Source organism: Mauremys mutica, chromosome 1, assembly GCF_020497125.1.
Source record: "Mauremys mutica isolate MM-2020 ecotype Southern chromosome 1, ASM2049712v1, whole genome shotgun sequence".
Lineage (NCBI taxonomy): Eukaryota > Metazoa > Chordata > Testudines > Geoemydidae > Mauremys > Mauremys mutica.
In genome coordinates this window covers 300,835,852-300,856,453 of record NC_059072.1, presented here as the reverse complement: position 1 = coordinate 300,856,453, position 20,602 = coordinate 300,835,852, and the positions used below count along the sequence as shown (strand labels likewise).

General features: G+C 45.3%; 1 long non-coding RNA gene across 1 annotated transcript in view; it reads left to right on the top strand.

The window, feature by feature from the left end:
- Positions 1 to 16,367: 16,367 nt before the first annotated feature.
- The window catches only part of LOC123368046, a 28,251-nt gene continuing 24,016 nt past the window's right edge, over positions 16,368 to 20,602 (top strand). Inside the window, exon 1 of the long non-coding RNA XR_006578673.1 lies at positions 16,368 to 16,495. This is a non-coding gene — a long non-coding RNA (uncharacterized LOC123368046). The remainder of the gene's footprint in view (positions 16,496 to 20,602) is intronic.

Here is a 20,602-nt window from a genome sequence, read left to right as displayed (position 1 = left end):
CGCGGCTCTGCTTGGCAATCCTCAGCAGTGGAGAAACCTTAGGGTTTCACACCTTTGGGGGGGGGGGCTCCTTGAGCAGCTGCCCAGAGCCCGAGGTAGGATGACCCTGCCCACGCCGTGCCCGTCCTCTCAGCTCCTGGATTAGGTGACATGGAAATGAGGAATTGGGGGAAAAATGATCAAAAGGAAAGAGGTGGGTGAAAGCTCCTCAAGATCTTGGGTAGTCCCATGGGTGAAGAGAACCTGAGCCCTCTTCCCCTCTTTGGAAGACGATGATTATTGGAAAGGGTAAGATTTTGTCATGGTTATTTTTAGCAAAAGTCTGGGGTAGGTCATGGGCAATGAACAAAAATTCACGGATGCCAGTGACCTGTCCCAGACTTTTACTAAAATCAACTGACAAAAGGGGTCTGATGGGGGGATGAGAGCCCAAGCCCTGGAAACTAGTGCAGAGATTGAAGCTATGTGTGGCATAACTGTTGTCTGCCCTTCCATGGCTGTGGTTTGGATGGAGTGGTGTGGTGTGGGGAGAAAGGAGTTTTTATATCAGTCTGACAGACAATAGGGTTTCAAGGTAAATGCTAATGAGCCTGTGGCTCCATTAACTCCAGAAAATGGTTTTTGCCAGACCAACCTGATATCTTTCTTTGAGAAAATAACTGATTTTTTAGGCAAAGGAAATGCAGTAGATACCTAGATTTCAGTAAGGCAGAGGACATACTGTAGTTCCACATGGGAAATCATTAGTTACATTGGAGAAGATGAGGATTAATATGAGAATGGAAAGGTGGACAAAGAACTGGTCAAAGGGGAGACTACACCAGGTCAAAGGGGAGACTACTGTCAGGCTGGAGGGCAGTTACTAGTGGAGTTCCTCAGGGATCAATCTTGGGACCACTTATTTAACATTTAACATTTTCATTAATGACATTGGCACAAACAGTGGGAATGTCCTAAAGCCTTGGCTCCTGAACATCTACACAGCAATGAAATAGCCCCTCAGACCCAGCCCCATGAGCCCAAGTCAGCTGGCACGGCCAGCTGTAGGTGTCTAGTTGCTGTGTAGACATACCCTGTATCTTTTCTCTCTCTCTCTCTCTCTCTCTCTCCCCCTCCCACATCCCTATTCTGTTGAATCTGGAAAAATAAATAGTATATGACAACTGATATTAGTATCATTAAACACAAGCCCATGGCCAATGCAAAGTGTCCCTCACAGAGCCAGACACAAACAAAACCAATTTCAGGAAGAGCCAGATTTAAAAGAGATCACAAATGGGAAACTCTGGAACAGGGATCAGCAACCTTTGACATGCGGCCCATCAGGGAAATCCGCTGGTGGGCTGGGCCGGTTTGTTTACCTGCAGCGTCTGCAGGTTCGGCTGATCACAGCTCCCACTATCTGAGGTTTGCCGTTCCAGGCCAATGGGGCTGCGGGAAGTGGTGCGGGCCAAGAGATGTGCTGGCCACTGCTTCCTGCAGCCCCCATTGGCCTGGAATGGTGAACCGCGGCCAGTGGGAGCTGCGATTGGCTGAACCTGTGGAGGCTGCAGGTAAACAAACCAGCCCACCAGCGGATTTCCCTGACAGGCCGTGTGCCAAAGGTTGCCGATTCCTGCTCTGGAAACTTCTCAACAGGTCTAGCTTGGGTCCGCATGCATCTTTCAATTGGTTTTTTTTTACTATATACCACTCTATTATTCCCAGTTTATTTTAATCTGTCCCATCCTTTTCCTTCCTACTCATAGAACATGTATGAACATGTATTCTCCTTTGATTAGTGCTTGTCTCTAACATCCTCAGCAGTGGCAATATTGAACATTACTATTATAATCTCCCTGATAAAAAAAATTCCATTATGTACTGGTCCTTATACCACCGTCAGTACTGTAATATCTGAGTGCCTTCCAGTAGTGCATTAAGTGATGTGACTAAGAGCATGTCTACGCTGGCAAAATTACAGCACCAGCAGTTACAGCGCCACTCAGAGAGCACAGAAGAAAACCTGCTGTTTTGTGTTCACACTGACAGCTGCCTGCACAATTGCATGTTCACACTTGCAACACTTGCAGCGCTATTTGGAGTGGTGCACTCTAGGCAGCTATCCCACAGAGCACCTCTGTCTCTTTTGCCACTAAGACTTGTGGAAAGGCAGAGGGCGTTGCGGGGCATCCTGGGTCCGGTCCCAATGCCCCGTGATTCATTGCATCACATCCCAGAACATCCTGGGCTTCCATCCACATTTGGTGCCATCTTTCAACGGTTTGTGTACTGCACACCCTGCCTCTTTCAGGCTGCAGGAATGGATCCCGAACTGCTGACCAGTATGCTGCTTGCTCTGACCAACACGTTACGAGTGGCAGTGGAGTTATTCCTTAAACTACAAAGTCAAGAGGAGTGTGACTTTGATCTCACCACGTGTAGTAGCTATGACACGCGATTGCTTGTGGCTTTCACGGAAATGCTGACCACAGTGGAACACCGCTTTTGGGCTTGGGAAACAAGCACTGAGTGGTGGGATCACATCGTGATGCACGTCTGGGATGACGAGCAGTGGCTGCAGAACTTTCGCTTGGGGAAAGTCACATTCATGGGACTGGTGTGATGAGCTCACCCCAGCCCTGTGGCTCAAGGCCACAAGAATGAGAGCTGCCCTGTCGTTGGAGAAGCATGTGGCGATTGCACTGTGGAAGCTGGCTACTCCAGACTGCTACTGATCAGTCGCTAACCAGTTTGGAGTGGGAAGGTCGACCGTTGGACTCGTGTTGATGGAAGTGTGCATGGCCATTAATCACATCCTGCTCCAAAAGACCATGACTCTGGGCAACGTGTGTGACATTGTGGGTGGCTTTGCACAAATGGGCTTCCCTAACTGTGGAGGGGCGATAGATGGCATGCACATTCCAATTCTGGCACCAGACCACCTAGCCACCGAGTACATTAATTGCAAGGGGTATTTGTCAATGGTTCTCCAGGCACTGGTGGATCACCGTGGCCGTTTCACTGACATTAGCGCAGGCTGGTCCAGAAAGGTGCATGACGCATGCATCTTTCGGAACACTGGCCTGTTCAAGAAGCTGCAAGCAGAGACTTTCTTCTTGGACGAGAAGATCATGACAGGGGAAGTTGAAATGCCCATTGTGATCCTGGGAGACCCCCACCTACCCCTTAATGCTGTGGCTTACGAAGCCATACACGGGGCAACTTGACAGCAGCAAGGAGCAGTTGAACAACAGGCTGAGCAAGTGCAGAATAACGGTTGAGTGTGCCTTTGGTCGTTTAAAAGCCCACTGGTGCTGCCTCTGTGGGAAGCTAGACCTGGCCAATGACAATATTCCTATGCTTATAGCTGTGTGCTGTATGCTCCATAAGGGTGAAAGTTTCACTCAGGGCTGGACCGCAGAGGCTCAGTGCCTGGAGGCTGATTTTGAACAGCCAGAGACCAGGTCTACTGGAGAGGTGCTGCGCGGGGCCATAAGGATCAGGGATGCCTTGAGGCAGCAATTTGAGGCTGAAAGCCAGTAATATTTGTTGCTATGCTCGGGATTGCAGTGCTTGTAATGCTAGGAGGTGATTGATGCACATGATGCAAGAAGGGGCCTTAACATAATTGTATGGAGATGGGGGAAGAAAAGGTATCAAGAGGAGGAGGGGTCCTGTGATGGCTACAGATTTGTGTATGTCCAGGGATCATACCCAACCTTCTCCTTTGGAGTACAATGCAGTGGGTGGTGTACTTCAGCAGGGCCAAACTCAAAGGGATGGGTGTTGAGTGAAGTGGGTAGTGACAGTCCACACTGCTGGATTGTGAGGAGGGAGGAGTGGAATGCTGCGGGTGGAGAGTGGAGCCCGGAGTTTGATAACAGTGTCTTGGCGCTGGGGAAATGGTGGGGAGTGCATGGGAAAGAGTTTTGTGACAGCGGCTGCAGGGGAGCTGAGCTTGGCGCATGGAGCTGCTCGGTTTGAAGAGCTAGTATTGCCTGGAGCGTGTCCACTTGGTGCTCCATAACGTTAAAGAGCCACTCCATGGCTTCTTTCTGGTGTGCTGCATTCTCGTTTTGGTCCTTCTTCTCGCTGTCCTGCCACTCCTTCAATTTCTGTTTCTCAGCGGTGGAGTGCATCATAACCTCACGGAGAAAGTCCTCCTTAGTTCTTAGTTCTTCATGGCCGCTTTTTAATTCTGCGCAGCCGTTCTGCCGCCAATAAGGAAGGCCTCCTAAGGTCAGCCCTGTGAAGTTTAAATGCAACATTTTACAGAAGCAGTATTGTTTGCAACACAGACAACACTGATTCAGTGCTTTAAAACCCAGCCAATGCTCATGCACCTGTCACAACTGGCTGACCCCAGGCAAGCACACATGAGCCATAAGACCCCCAAAATGGTGAGTAGCCGCAGGGGCAGCGTGAATCACTCTTCCCAGACCCTGCTGTACACTGGGCATGCGGCTCTTGGGAAGAGCCTGCACTGTAGGGGGGGCTTGATAATCATTCCTGTCCCCACACTTTCCACAGGATGTGATCATTATGGAAGTTATCTCCCTGTTGAGGGTGAGCAGGGAATCAAAGGAGGATCCTGGATTTCCCAGTATCTCTACGAGAGTTTCCTGGAGATCTTTGAGGGAGATTCCCGTGAAGTGAGGGAGTCTATCAACAGCCTTTTCCGCTGCTCAGAATAGGCATGTGGTGGGAGACAAGCCTGATTTCTGCAACCTTTCTGCCCCCAACAAATCAGCAATTCCCAAAATCCGATCCCCTTACCAGGGGCCTCCTCTCCTGTTTGCGCTTTGCCAAGATTCGACTGCTGTGACTGGCTATGCTCCTCCAGGGTAGAAAAGAGCTCCTGACTGTATGCATCTCTGGCCTCTGAGCCATCCTCTGCCTCTGGGTCCCCTCCCCTTCTTTGTCCAAGATTTCCTCCTCCTGGCTCGGTCCACTGTCAACTGGCACGCAAGCCAATGAAGTATCCACAGGGGCCTTCGCAGTGGAGGTGGGGTCGCCACAAGTATCACGTCCAGCTCTTCATAGAACTGGCAGCTCATGGGTGCAGCACCGGAGTGGCAGTTTGCCTCCCACGCCTTGTGATAGGTGTTCTGCAGCTCCTTCACTTTTACCCTACACTGCAGTGTGTCCTGGTCATGGCCCCTTTCTATCATGCATTGTGAAATCTGTCCATAGGTATCATAATTCCTATGGCTGGAGCACAGCTGGGACTGCACAACTTCCTCTCCCCAACTGCTGATGAGGTCCAGCAGCTTGGCATTGCTCCAAGTGGGAGATTGCCTGGTGCGTGGAGCAGGCATGGACACCCAGAAAGATGCACTGAGACCACTGCATGCATCACCAAGCAAACAGGAACGGGACTTTCAAAATTCCAAAGGAATTTATGCTTGGTCACCCGAGGGCAGGGCAGTACAGTTCAAACCGATGATCAGAGAGGTGAGAACAGGCATTGTGGGACACCTCCCGGAGGCCAGTTGCAGTGCCGTAATCGCCACGGTGTCTACACTGGCACCGCAGCACTGTAGCCCTGGCACAGAAAGCTCTACGCCTCTTGTCAGGATGGTTTTTTTAGAACGCTGCAACTGCACAGTTTCTGTGCACTAAGTGGCTTGGCAGTGTGTACACCTCGGGACTTAGAGTGCTCAAAGCTGCTTTACTGCACAGAAACTTACCAGTGTAGACGGGGCCTAAGATCTGTCTTGTGTGGTTCATTCTTTCACTCTATTTCATCCTCTCAAACGGAGAAAAATAGTGGGTGCAGAATGGGCTTTTATTATGATATGAATACTGTGCTGTGTGTTTATATAAGAAAAGGCAAGGTAAACAAGAATTCACTTTGCAATAGGAATGAAAGCTGCTGAGGTCTGTGGTGGCTCTTAGGTCCAGAGTTTAAGATGAGCCCCCTCATCTCTCCAGCTCCTGTAGAAGCTTCATGGCATGCACAATTAACCTCCTGTCAAACAGCACTGCAGCATCCTAATCCTTCTAAGCTCTTAGCCAATCAAAACACCCAAGTCTAGACCCTTCCATGCCTGTAAGTCCCATTGTAGCCAGCAGCTCTGTATGCAAAAGGACAGCAGGATCTGGCCCCCGCAATTAACCTCTCTTTCTTCTGAATCTTGCTCCATAAATGCACAAATCTTTGTCTTTTCTCATTTCTTCAGAACCCATCACTGCCATGACCAGTAGCTTAAAAAATATCAAGTTGTCCAAAATAAGAATAAACTCAAGAGCTATTGGGCATTATGCCACCATATTGTTAAGAAACAAATCTTAGAGACTAGATTATAATTTTCCCTTTTCTTAAACACAGGCTGATCCTTGCTGTCAATTTCTGTCATTAACAATCAGATTTAAAAAAAATATTAACAAGCATAGATGGTGCTGAAAATAAACATAATCACAGCTCATTAGATCAAAAGCAAAGTATGATGTATGATTTTAAAACTAGGGCATAGTTTGGCCTTTTCTTGGATGCCATGCTGTTGCAGGTCAGTTCTGATAATAAGCATTATGATCTTCTTCATTAGCAAGCATTTTGTTACCCCAAAATCTTGTGTGCTAATATCTTGGCAAATTGTGAGAATATCAGTCTTTGATCTTGAACTTCCATTAGACTCTGGTTTAAACAAACAGATTTATTTTAAGGACCTTATGTTCATCTCCCGTGTAAAAATGTCTGGGGGATGAGAACTTCACTTGGAAGATCAGTGGCTCCTTCTGAGTGATTTAATTTGTGCCTGATTCCCAGTGGCCGCATGGGACCAGCAGCATTGTGGAAGAAGCAGAGTGTTTGGTCTGGACAACATAGATAGGCTCTAGATTCAAAGTTACAGACACGGCAATAGCCCTTAGCAATGACCTCCTGCTAGGGGCAGGAATAATCTACCCAGGGAAATGAACGATGCTTGATGTCACTGCTGGCTCAGAAAGTGAATGTACATAAGTGTGCAGGCCACACCTCCTGACTCTGACTGGGTATGCCTTTCTTCAGCTCCAACAATTGAAGGCCTATAGAGAGCCCTTTTAAAGGGGATTTTCTTTTTTTGGAGGAACCAGAATTGGGGAGAAAAACTTGTGGCCAGGACTCTTCCTGTGCCCTCAGGTTTCCTTCCATACTCCAAAATCTCCTTTCCATGGAAGCGCTGCAAGTTTGCATTCTGCAGGTGGTTGAACCCCCTCCTTCCTGATGGAGCAATGTAATGACAGCTCTTGGAGGGGAACATTGCAGAGTTTCTAATTCTTTGCACACATTTTCCTCAGATTAAGGAACAGTGTTGGGTCTTTTTTTTTAAATAATGTAAGCATCACTGACTCGTTTGGTTATTTCCTTCAGTCTCCCTCCTGCCTCCAGACTCACATACATCAAAATTAGCAATATCTTTCAAGCAGATAAAGGAATATAACTGTAGGTCCCATTGCCTACCATCCCTAGTCAAGCCATATAACAATGGCTCTGAAATGCCAAGTCTGTTGTGTGCGCGTTTGCATGGAGAGGTAAAGAGAACACATTTTTTGCCATCTGACTGATGGGTGACAACAGATAAAAGAGGATTTTGCACAGATATAAAAGCAGTACAAATGGCTTACCATTCAGCAACTCCAAATGCTTTCTGTGGAATATAAAGACTAGTGTAACAGGCAGTGTTTGCAGGGCTTAGGACAAAAACGTGACCTGCCTTCACCGGTGAATCCTTCATGTGAAATAAAGAAGGTAATGACACTGATGTTTGAAAGCAGTTTTCTCTCTAAATCATGTGTGTATGCTCAGCTGGATTAAACCAACTGTCTCAGACTAACTAACAGTTGTAATAATAGTCTTTTATGAGACATTTGATAGCCTAATACCATTATCCCCTAGACTGAAAAGTAGTATTTAGAGTATTTAGAATGTAAATTAGGTTGCTCATTTGAAAGTACTTGCTTGTCTCAAGGAAACATATTTTCCTATTTTCTTCAGATGTATAAAAAGTTTAGAGGAAGAAGAAGGGTAACACATGAGAAATATATGATGACAAGTGTCCTGCAAGTTGGATAAAATAAATCTTTCAATATTTCTTTTGTAGCTTCGTTTACATTACTGCTGATTTTCTAAGTGCCACAAATGTATGTTTAAAATCTACATTAGATACATTATTTCCAGGAGATAATAACACTGAATGCATGATTCAGTGCAAAGTCACTCTGTTACTCGGTGACTTTGCACCAGCATAAAAATGGAGTAACTCAATGCTGATGCAGGCCCTATATTTTACCAAAGAAGATAAACAAATTTAATCTTCTTAGGAGCATTGTGATTCTCAGAGACAGTTTTAGTGCAATAGGCCAGAGTTCCTTATTTGCTCTAGGTGCTTTGCAAATTGGGTAATTCAAGAACCAACCTTGGAATGACCGGAAAGATGCAAAAAGCTATGACATTATAATGATTTCCTCAGGTATTGAGGGACATAAAATATGCTTGAGGAAGCTTTGTCAATAGCCAAGCAAGCCACGTGTATGAAAATATCCATTTGATGTGGAGAACTGACCATGTTTACTGGGGAACTTGTGTCATCTACAAATATTACTTCAAAAATAAACAATTTAGGTTCATTAGGGAAAATATGATTAGTTATAAGAAAATTCTGGCTTGAGCATCGCTCTATGTTTTTCTCCTTCCTGTGCCTAGACAGTACAGTACAAAGGATTTTAAGGAAAGTTTAAAATTGCTGCATGCAGCAAAACCCTGTGAGAAAGGACTACATAAATTGCAGTGTCTAGAGATGCGGAGACTAACTCGCTTTTATTATCACCCTCTTTCCTTTTTTCCTTCTGTCTAGCCTCTCTTTCTTTCTTTCTTCCTTTGAAAAGCAGCATCTCCCTTCCTCCTCTTCTCTATTAACCTCAGTTTCTCCTGTTCACCCCTTTACTAATGCCCATATTAGGTTGTCTCTTCCCCTTTGCTGCCCTTCCTTTATTCTACCATTGTTCCCAGTGTTCTCATGCTCGCTTTTGCTCTGAGTGTATTCCTTTGTCTGTTTCTATAATCTTCATGTACTATAAGTGTAAAGGTGTAAGTGGGGCATATAATTATAATGCACCTTGCTTGGATCAGGTGCAACCTGAGCAAATCTAGCCTGGCTGTCAGAACTCAAGCTGTGTTGGCAGGGCTGGCAGTTAGAAAGTAAAACTATATATATATATATATATATATATTTATATTTTACTTATAAGATGAGAAAAATTGATGTGGAAGGTACTGAGAAATCCACACAATGTTATTATTACTGTTGCTTTTCTGAGTAGAACTGCTCTCTAAGGTTCAGTCTCTGGAGGTACAATTGATCCAAAATATTCTCCAGCAAAAGCTGCAATATATTGTGGTAATAACATTCTAAAGTACTGGCTCAGTAAGAGATGTTTAGATATAGGTTCAGGACAGTTAGAAACCTGAAACCTTGTTCTCATCTCATGGGACAGGATAAGGACATATGGCCCATCAAAGTATGCTCTTCATAACCCTGAGACACTAAAGATTAATTTGTTTTCCCCCAAGGTTGAATCAAAGCAACCCATATGTCATTGTATGTCCCCAAATTTAGCTAGTAGCTATGCCTTCTGTTTTCCTTGAAACAAAGATATAAAATAAAATAACTGATTGACATTGCATGCTTCTATTCTTGCCTTTGACAATGTGCAATGTGTTCTGTTTGCTAGCTATTCTGTGTAAATTGCTTGTAGGCTAGTCTCCTCCTTAACCTCAAACCTTGTTTTTGTGCTTGGGAGGTAGTTATTATCTCAAACAACTTAGTGGAACTGTTCATTTCCTGGAGGCGTCTTGCACTTTGAGGAGAACTTTTTAAGTTTCTTTTTTTCTCTGTAGCACAGGCCGAGTCTGGCTATTTTTCTCATTAGAAAGCACCTATGAATCAATTCTATTCCCCTTTTTGATCTCTGCACTAATCCTCTAATAATTTGATGACCAGACTCAAAACAATATTTCAAATGAGCCATTTGCAATGCCAGAATATCTTTCACAAATGCAGTCTCCTGAAATGTATATTGTACTTGCAATTCTGAACACCAATGAAATAGTTTTTGCCTCTGTGACACACAGTGTCATTGATTTCAGTATATTATTCTCTTTTCTCCTTCTCTCAGCTCTTTCATACAGCCCCTTAAACCAGGTTCTCACTGCTGTTCCTCCATCCCTTCCTCCTTCAAGTCCCTCCTTAAAATACACAGTTTTCCAGAATAACTTCCTTCAGATGGGAATTAAGAAACTAGACAATTGACAAAAAAAGAAAACAATCAAAAATCACAGAGATACTATGTGCTAAACTTTGCAGTTCAGTCCCCAGTTTTTGTCACTTCACATCCCTTCTCATGTGTTTGTACGGGTCCTGCTGTTTTCAAAGGTGGTTGTTAAGTTTGTGTGATTACATTTCTAGAAAGCTAGGGCCTGGCTTTCAGCTGATGCTAGGCACCTACAACTCCAGTTGAAGTCAACGAGAGCTTCAGAACTTCTCAACATCAGGCCCTAGGCAGCGAATTTAAGTTACACAAAATTAGAGGCCATATGTCTGAAAGGACTCTAGCATAGTGCTGATGTAACCTATGTGTCCCTTCTGTGCCCAATCCATAGAAGATGTCAGTATAAGACAGCCCCCGCTCCTACTACAAAGCTAGGCTCTTTAGCTCGGGCTATATCAACTTACACTTTTTAACTCTGAAGGTCCCTAGTTCAATCCCTGCAGCATTGGTCAGGAGGGCTGCTCTCCTACTAGCACTGTATAAATAAGAATTATTATTTATTACCTATATGACTGTGTGCCTAAGAGCCATTGTCAGGGACCAGGACCCCACTGTGCTAGGCGTTGTACAAACACAGAACAAAAAGATTGTGTCTGCCCCCAAAGAGCTTACAATCTAAGTATCGGACAAGCGACAACAGATGCAGACAGACAGACAGGGGGGTACAAGGAAACCATGAGGCAATGTCGGTCAGTGTGCTAGGCAGTGTCTGAGTGCACCAGCCACTATCAATTTTTTTGTAGGCGTCATGGTAAAGGAGAATTTTAAGGAGGCTAATGAGTTAGTTTTGCAGATGTTTACAGGGCTTCTCCCAAGCATGTGGGGCAGCATGGGAGAAAGCATAAAGGTGCTCATTTGAAAATGTAACAAATGGGTGATGAAGGCTGATCGGAGGTGAGCATCAACAGCTTGATAGTGAATGAGAGATGATGGTGGAGGGAGGAGGGGGACAGGCTGTGATTAATCATTATTCCAAATCATGTCACTTCTCACTCCAAATCTGTTCTCTGGTTTGCATTTTCAGTTAATCCCTCCAAAATCAGTTTTAACAGCCAGCTTTTCCAGACCCCACTCTCCATTACCTCAGAACCTATAGATCAGGGGTCAGCAACCTCTGGCACGCGGCTCGCCAAGGTAAGCACCCTGGCGGGCTGGGCCAGTTTGTTTACCTGCCGCGTCTGCAGGTTCGGCTGATTGCAGCTCCCACTGACCGCGATTCATCGTCCCAGGCAGCAGGAAGCCACGGCCAGCACATCCCTCGGCCCGCGCCACTTCCCGCAGCCCCCATTGGCCTGGGACGGTGAACCGCGGCCAGTGGGAGCCACGATTGGCCGAACCTGCCAATGCGGCAGGTAAACAAACTGGCCTGGCCCGCCAGAGTGCTTACACTGGAAAGCCACATGTCAGAGGTTGCCCACTCCTGATCTATAGATTATTCTTTATCTCTCAATGGCCAGCTTCTGAGAGGCAAGGGATGAGAGAAGGACACAGCAATATAGTTCTTCCCTGCTTTCTCCTCTCTAACTGTAATAACCCAGCAGTTATCAGTGCATTGTCTTGGTCTTGCAAGAAAAAACATTTAACTATTTGGTATTGAATTTGGCTCCTTTTCTGTGGAAGCAAGTGGCCCTTGTTAAACAGAACCATTAGGGTTCCATTGCAGGAGCCGGGAGGAGGTGGGCAGTGAAGAGGCCACATAGAGGAATCTGCACCCCTCCTGCCAGGGAACAGCAGGGAGGATTTTTGGGCACAGAGGAGGGAGATAGTGGGAAAAGGGCCAATGATTTCACAACTATGTGGAATTTCTCACTTAAACTCTTGCAAAGGGGGTGAAAGGAAGGGCCCATGGTGGGATATTACTGCAGCCAAGGGTCTAAAGTAGCAGCTGAGCTGGTGCTCCCTTCCCTGAGGAGGATCCCATCACTTCATCTACTAGGGAAATCCTCTGCACAGGCCTACCTCCTTGGACTTTTTCCAGGTCTCCTTGATAAGTTTGTAGTTCCAGGGCATTCTTGGATCATTCAAGGGAGATTGTCAAATAGTTTAAGCAGCAGTCAAAAAGGCTAACAGTATGTTAGGAACACTAAGAAAAGGTATAGAAAATAGGATAGTAAATATCATAATGCCACTATATAACTCCATGGTGCACCCACACCTTGAATAATGTGTCCAATTCTGGTCGCCCCATCACAAAAACGATATAGTGGAACTGGAAAAAGTTGAGAGAAGGGCAACAAAGATGACCAAGGGTATGGAATGGCTTCCATACAAGGGGAGACTAAAAAGATTAGGGCTGTTCAGCTTAGAAAAGAGGTGACTTGGAGGGATATGATAGAGGTCTATGCAATCATGAATGGTGTGGAGAAAGTGAATAGAGAAATAATATTTACCCTTTCCCACAACACAAGAACCAGGGGTCACCTGATGAAACAGGCAGCAGGTTTAATACAAACAAAAGAAGTACTTTTTTACACCATGCACAACTAAACTATGGAACTAATTTCCATGGGATGTTGTGAAGGCTAAAAGTATAACTGGGTTCAAAAAATAACTGGATAAGTTCATGGAGGACAAGTCTATCAGTGGCTGTTAGACAAGATGCTTAGGGATGCAACCCATACTCAGGATGACCCTAAACCTCTGATTGGCAGAAGTCAGGAGTGGAAGACGGGTAGAGCACTCCATAATCACTCTTCTGCAGCATGGGACACAGGTACTTGCTGGTTTGAATGTGAGTAAATGGTGGGTTTTCTGCAACTTTAAGTCCATTAATCAAGATTTGAGGACTTCAGTAACTCAGCCAAAAGTTAGGAGTCTATTACGGGAGTGGGTGGGTGAGGTTCTGTGGATGCTATGTGCAGGAGCTCAGAGTAAATCAGTGGTCCCATACTTGGTTCACGGCTTGTTCAGGGTAAGCCCATGGCGGGCCACAAGACACTTTTGTTTACCTAAGTGTCCGCAGGTACAGCTGATCGCAGCTCTCAGTGGCTGCGGTTTGCCATTCCCGGCCAATGGGAGCTGCGGGAAGTGGCACGGGCTGGGTCACTGCTTCCCGCAGCTCCCATTGGCTGGGAATGGCAAACCACGGCCACTGGAAGCTGCAAGCGGCTGTATCTGTGGACGCTCAGGTAAACAAAACGTCTCATGGCCTGCCAGGGGCTTACCCTGAACAAGCTGTGAACCAAGTTTGGGAACCACTGGACTAATCATGATGGTCCCTTCTGGCCTTAAAGTCTATGACTCTATAATTGCCCTGTTCTGTATACTCCCCCTGAAGCTCTGGTACGAGCCACTGTCACAGACAGGATACTGGGAAAGCTAGACCATAGTGTGACCTAGTATGGCAGCTCTTATGTTCTTATCACATTTTATAAATTCGTTTAGAACTGATTATGTAGGGCCCTGGCATGGCATGGAAAGGGAGCCAAGGAGTGGAAAACATCATGACATGCAGCCAAACTAACTGCAGCAGGGGGAGCAGAGGCTATCCTGCATAGCTTCCCCTTTGCTGGAGCTACTGGAAGCTCAAATGAGCAAACACCAGGTGGTTGGGCCTCGGTGAGATTTTAGGGGTGCTGTGGCTGGCCAGACAATGGGGGAATTAATGCTGGATTTGACCGTAAAGCACAACAGCCCCCTTCTGGTACACTGTCAGGTAAGACCATTTTTCTGTAGCTGTTCCAGACACTAACTGGAGATGCTGTCTCAAGTGGCTCATTGTTTTCTTTTTAGAGGCTGTCTGAACAGAAACAGTGAAGTTCTATATCTGGGTAGCTTTGGGGGTTGCTTCGGAAAAGAACCTGATAAATCAGTGACCATAGTGAGCTCTTTGGATTGGGCCCTATAGAACTTCATCCCAGCTTCTTTATGGTCTTCCTTGTAGTCTTACACTGAATATTGCATCTACAGCAGAGACAGCAGTAGCTTAAGGTTATCGAGTTCCCCATTTACAAGAATCCCAGATTGCTAAATTCAGCCCTGGTGTGAGTGAGCACAACTCCACTCTTTTGGAAGGAACCACACTTTATTACATCAGGGCTGCTTTTGGTCCTTAAATGAACTAAGTGAAACCTATCCTTTGCCTAAAAGCAGAACGAACCCCTGTGTGAATGAATTGCCCTTTACAAAACCATCTCAGTTTAATGAAAAGGGCTTTGTTTCCTTCTCTGTATTCCCTTGTTTACTCTGAAGGAATCTGGCCCCCAGCTGTGGTAATACTGGTTTGAGAGATTGATGTAACTGGTTTCTTCTTCCTCTGATGGTTCTGGGATGCAACAGGGTGGTCCCTTTCCTTTATGTAATTAATTAGTTAATGTCAGTTTGGGGCACAGAAAGTGGAAAGCGTTGAGCAGTAGAAAGAATTTTCTCAGCTCCTTCGGATAATGCATTTTAAAAATCAGCATGAGTTTTTCAAATTATATGGTTTGTTTAATTATTTAAACTTAGATAAAATATTTTCCTTGAGGGATGGAAAAGCTACTGCAGAAGGATCCTTACAGCAGAAATAGGGCTCTCTGTTGTGTGGCAAGGGACTCAGTTTGCACACAAGCACTGAACACTGATCCTTTTTCATTCCAGGCTGAAAAATCAGGGCAAACACTAAGCTTTCCAACTCCAAAGGATGCATATGGGACATAGCCCTGCCTGTTTTCCCTTCTAATCCCTCCTCAAGACCCACTTCCTCTGTGATGCCTAAATGTTCCCAATGAATAAGTTGGGTGTAACTGGTATGTGCTTGATATGGAGGAAGTTTATTAAAATAGAGAACTTACTCACACCACCTCAAAACCCAACCCTACTAATACTAGACTAAGACAAAACACTAGAGAATGGATTGCAGGGAACAATCCAGCATTGGCAGGCAGATGAGCTAACATGTCTGATTCATTTGACTGTCATTGTTCTGTCAATACTATTTTGTGAAGCATTACTCACTGGTGTGTCTTGCTCATATGCTCAGGGTCTAATTGATCACTGTATGTGGGGTCAGCAGGAATTTTCCCCACGTCAGATTGGCAGTGACCTTTGGGTGTTTTCACCTTCCTCTGCAGCAGGTTGTGTGGGGTCACTTGCTTGGACCAGCTGGGTGTTTCTCATCTAATCAATTCCCTGCATTGCAGGGGCCTTGGGCACTTGTGTACCTTGGTCCCTCTTGTTCTCTGCCTGTGGCACACAATAGTTTAGTCTCCTGAAGGCAGTAATACTTTGATCTAATTCTGGTTTCTGGGCTTAGTTTGTGGGGGATGGGAGGTGGAGCTGGATGATGTTTAGTGGCCTATGATATACAGAAGGTGAAACTAGGTGATCTGGTGGTCCCTTCTGGCCTTAAATTTGATGACTTCCAGAGCAAAAATGTAAAAACAAACAAGACAAATAGCTGCTTGAAAAAAGGATTGATCCTGCACCCACTGAAGTCAACAACCCATTGACTTCCACGGGTGTGGAATCAGATGCATGCTGAACTGTCTCTGCTTTCTTGAACAGTAAAGGGACCAGATCCTCAACTGCTGTCAATCGGCTGATGTACACCAGCTCAGGATCTGGCCCATGATGTTTAACAAGTGTTTTACTTTGAGGGAAAAAAATCCTGATTTTCCTGATTTGGGGTCTGGAGTGGGAAGGTGTTAGACCCTTCTTGCCTGATGGCTAGTTCACTTTCTCTGCCAGTAAACCTAGAAGGTGTTAAATAGGAAGCAAGCTGTGCCAGATAACTAGCTGCCTGTTCACATCTGTTAAGGAGCAACACGTGCTAACCAGGGGCACAGACTGCTGACTGTATTTAATAAATATGCCCTAGGTACTGAAAGAGAATGATTACTGTTCTCCAAACAGATGTGTTCTTTAAGCACACATAGCCCTGATGGCTGTCTAACAGGTTGGCCATTATATGGAAGTGGCCTAAGCAGACTGCAAAGGGGGCCCCGGAGAGGTTTAAAAATCACAGTATTAATCAGTTCTGCATTGAGCTGTTGTGTGACCCTGTGCAATTAACATGGAGCCCGCTTCTTTACTGCTTTGGTTTGATACAGGGCTGGACTGATGGACTGCAATGGAGTGAATACATCTCTCCTGCTATTACTGCTGCTGCTGCCGCCACCACCTCCAGGAAAGGACAGAATCTGGGCACTCACCACCACTGAAGCTGCAGATACTGATCAGAAATGAGCTACGACTAGCAAGAGACACTCTCTCCACATGCCAGGTAAAGAAACCTGTGAATAATCTTAAGCATAAGTAAGTAGATGGGCACTGGTGTGACCCACATCCCATGCCCTTTGCCCAATCATTATCTCTGGCAGGAGGACAAAAGGAAGAAGAATTATCTCACTGCCAGACACACCCACCTCTGGCAGCTGAACCAGATCAGGAGGCAATCCATGGTCTGATCCAAATCCCTAGCAGCTTGGGGGCCTCACTCTTGCTTGGGGCCCACCAAGTTGTAAGTCTTGCCCTAATGCAACTGCCCTTCTGGGACCTGACCTTGAATCCCAAAGAAAAGGATGCTGTGTAATATTGCAGGGAAATGCTCCACCCCGTGACAAAGTCAGACCCTATCATGGCAGCAACTTACTGCTAGGAACTGGGGCGTAGGCAGTCTGGCCCAATAGGGAGGGCTGGAATAAGGGCTTGGAAGTCAAGTTGGAGTTGGTAGCCAGAAGATGAACCAGGCTCGGAGCTGGGACTGGTAGCCAATGGTCAGGCGTGGAGCATAGAGGTGGGAACCAGAGATGAAGCAAGGATCAGGAATGGAGCAGGAGCAAGGCAGAAACCAGGGGCTGGATGTAGATCACAGGAGACTGGCAAGAGCAGTGAAGTAAGGCAGCAAAGTGCACCCCTGAACTTCTAGCCCAGGCTCACTTTGAGGGATCTTTTCCCCCAGCTGTTGGGATTGTGCCATCTTTGCTCCTCATCTCTGCACTGGCCAGGGTAGGACTCAGCTCTGCCTGTGCTGAAATGCTTAGGCACAAGAGTACCTAAGCTCAGGGTGCTGTGTGGCCTTGTTTGTGCAGTTTTATGTGCCATTATTTTTACTCTAATATAGCTTTCTCTGACATCACTTTGTTTTATTTTGACACTGAAACGGGGGCCCCCCAGAGACTGTCACCGAAATGGCAAAAGCAGACATTACAATGACATTGTATCAGGGTCGCTACAGACTTAAAAAAGAAAAATCAACAACAATTTTAATCTATTTACCCACAAAATCTTGACTCCAGGCTCAACTGAGATGCAGCATCTGGTTTCCATGAGGTCAACCCTTTAGCCAGTTTTAAAGCAGAGTTGACTGCGGTACAAAGAGGTCAAGTGCCTGAGATCTAATTATAATACACTGAACAAGAGACTCATTAAGATTTGAACTCAGGACGCTTGTTCTCAAACCTTTGCTCTAGTCACTAGACTTCGACATCAGAGGGCTTCTTGGGGCTAATGCTGATGAAAGAAGAATGCAGAGTCAAAAGATTTATCTTGCAACTTTATCAGCAAAATCAAGTGGAGTCAGTGTGCTGACTATACTGTATAACCAGTAATAGCACCACACTCACATCCCAGGCTTTCCAGTAATTTAACTAGAAGGCACAACGACTAAAATATGTTAGGTTCACCTTCCAAAATGGATATGCAGAGGCAAAAGTATAAGGTAAGCCTCTTAATTGGAGAACTTTCAGCAAGATTCTTACCCCAGGGGACTGTCCCCTGGAATTAATAGATCAATGACATCTGGGCTCTGGCACCGCCTCATTGCCCTGGGTTCCCACAAGATATGATGGCAGAAAGCCAAAGAAAAATCCTAAAGCTCTTATAACATGGAAGATGAGGATTTTCTGCTATCATTGATAGGGCCTTTGGGAGAAAGCCAGTGGCAGTTTGCATCAGGAGGAAACAATCTCAGCTTCTTTTCACTTGTGGAATCATAGAAATGGAAAAACTAGCAAACAACCTATTAGCAAACTAGCAAACAACCATTGCTCTGCCAGTGTGGGCTTGTCCCCACAACACATTCTCTGGCTCCTCATCCAATCTAGTTTTGAAAGTCCCAAGGGATGATGCTTACTCCACTTCTTGGGTACAACTCTGATAGCTGAATGCAAACATTTCACTCGCATGTGACTTTTTCATGGTATCCTGTTTTTCTTTTCTTAATTTAACCCTATAACTTCTAATTCTATCTCCACGTAGCACTCTAAATAACTCCTCTATGTCCTTGGGCTAGACTTTAACTTCACATAGCCCTGTGCAAAGAGTGGTGTGGAAGCTGCCCTACTCCCAGGATGCACTGTGCTTCAGACATACTTCAGCATCACAACTCTTCTCCTGCTTCTTTCTTTTTCCCAGGGAAGATACCTAGGACATACATCAATAGTAAGTTACTATCCCCTTACAGGTTGGCTCAACTGCCCTGGCCACCAGATAGAGGGTGGAGCCAAGACTTCACCCATTCCCCACTCACTTCTGCACCTCCCAACCTAGCTGCTCTGGGAAGGGAGTAATTGAGCAAATGGGCTGAGGTCTACAGACTTAAAACCAGATTCTGGGTAGCCTGTGTAGAGACATAAGGAGAGAGGTTCTTGTTCTTTTTCACAGGTGCATAGCTGGAGTCAGAACTGAGCCCTCGGTTAACTAGCTGTAGTCTGTTATCCTGACCTCTCATACAGTTGCTCCATCAGTGGTCTGTTAGGAGTACACTTAAAAATAGTCACTTCTACCGTCCCTGACTTTCCTCCTTGCCTTGTCCTTTGTTATTAAAACAGATCAGGGTTAAGGTCTCTTTTACCTGGAAAGGGTTAACAAGCTCAGTAACCTGAGAAACACCTGACCAGAGGACCAATCAAGGGACAGGATAATTTCAAATCTCTGTGGAGGGAAGGCTTTGTCTGTGTTCCTTGTTTGCTCTGTGTGCTCTCTTTGGATCTAAGAGAGGCCAGACATGTCTCCAAGTTCTCCTGGAGTATTTCCTACTATCCAGTATAGTAAGTATTAGAAAGGCGAATTAGTCTTATAATTTGATTTCTACATTTGCAATTGTGTGTTTGCTGAAGGAAATTCTTTATTTCTGTTGCTGTTACTGATTATGCTGAGGAGGAGGGAGGGGGAAGTCTCTCCAGTTTTTATAAGTTAGACCCTGTATTTTTGCATCCTGGTAATACAGAGAGAGTGTACTTTTTTTTCTTTCTTTTTCTTTTTAGAACTTGATTGATTCTTCTCTTGTTTGCATTTTCAAGGGAAGGGGAGGGGAGTCCCTCTTTGTGTTGAGTCAAGGATTTGACTCGGTGTGTATCTCTCCGGAGCAGGCTGGAGAGAGGGAAGGAGGGGAGGGGAACTGGCTGTTTCTCTCTCTCTGGTGAGATTCAAGGGGTTTGAATCTGTGTTCCCAGGGGAAGTTTTTGGGGGAACAGGCAGTGTGTCAGACACTTAGAAAACTGACTGGTGGCAGCGAGAACCAGATCTAAACTAGGATTTTAGTTTAGAGGAGTCCATGCAGGTCTCCATCTTGGAACCCAACAGCTCCAAGTGGGGGAGAAGACCTATGACAGGAGTACACTTAAAAATAGTCACTTCTACCGTTCCTGACTTTCCTCCTTGCCTTGTCCTTTGTTATAAAAACTTCTTATGATTTGCTTTTTTCACAACTCATTATTTCCTTGCTAATAGTAGAGAAGCTCCACACAGACAGAACTGCAATGTGTGAAAGGAGTGACCTAAAAGACATGTACCTAGTGCCTTTTCATCCATAGATCTCAAAGCAATTTGTATGGGTATGTAAATATCATCAGCCCCATTTTACAAATGGGGGACCTGAGACACAGGCCACATATTTAAAAAATGTGGATGCCTCAGTTTTTGGGTGCTCTGCTTGAGACATCAAATTGGGCACCCCAAGTCACAGGCCACTTTTGGAAATATAGGCCTATGGTTCTTGTGTCAGGCATCCCAAAATTGGGCACACAAAATCAGTGGCAGAGTCTACAATAGAATGTAGGTCTTATGACTCCTGAGACCGTGGCTAATCGAACAGCTAAACCTGGCTCCCTTGAAATCCACCCATGAAACTTAGTTTTTAAAAAGTCAGTAAGAAAATGGAAAATGAATCCTTCTTTTTAAAGGCTGAGTTGGTTTCTTGTCATTTTCTGCACAGCTCAAGATATGATTGGGGTTTTTGCATAAATAGAGATTGTTTCTTTTCACAACTTCCCTTTCATCAGACTGCTATGAAGGCCTGGAGGTTATTAAAAATGTGAAAGAAACTTGCTACCCAATTACGGTCAATCTCTTTTATCAGAGTCTTTGCATATAAACTTCACTTTCAGAA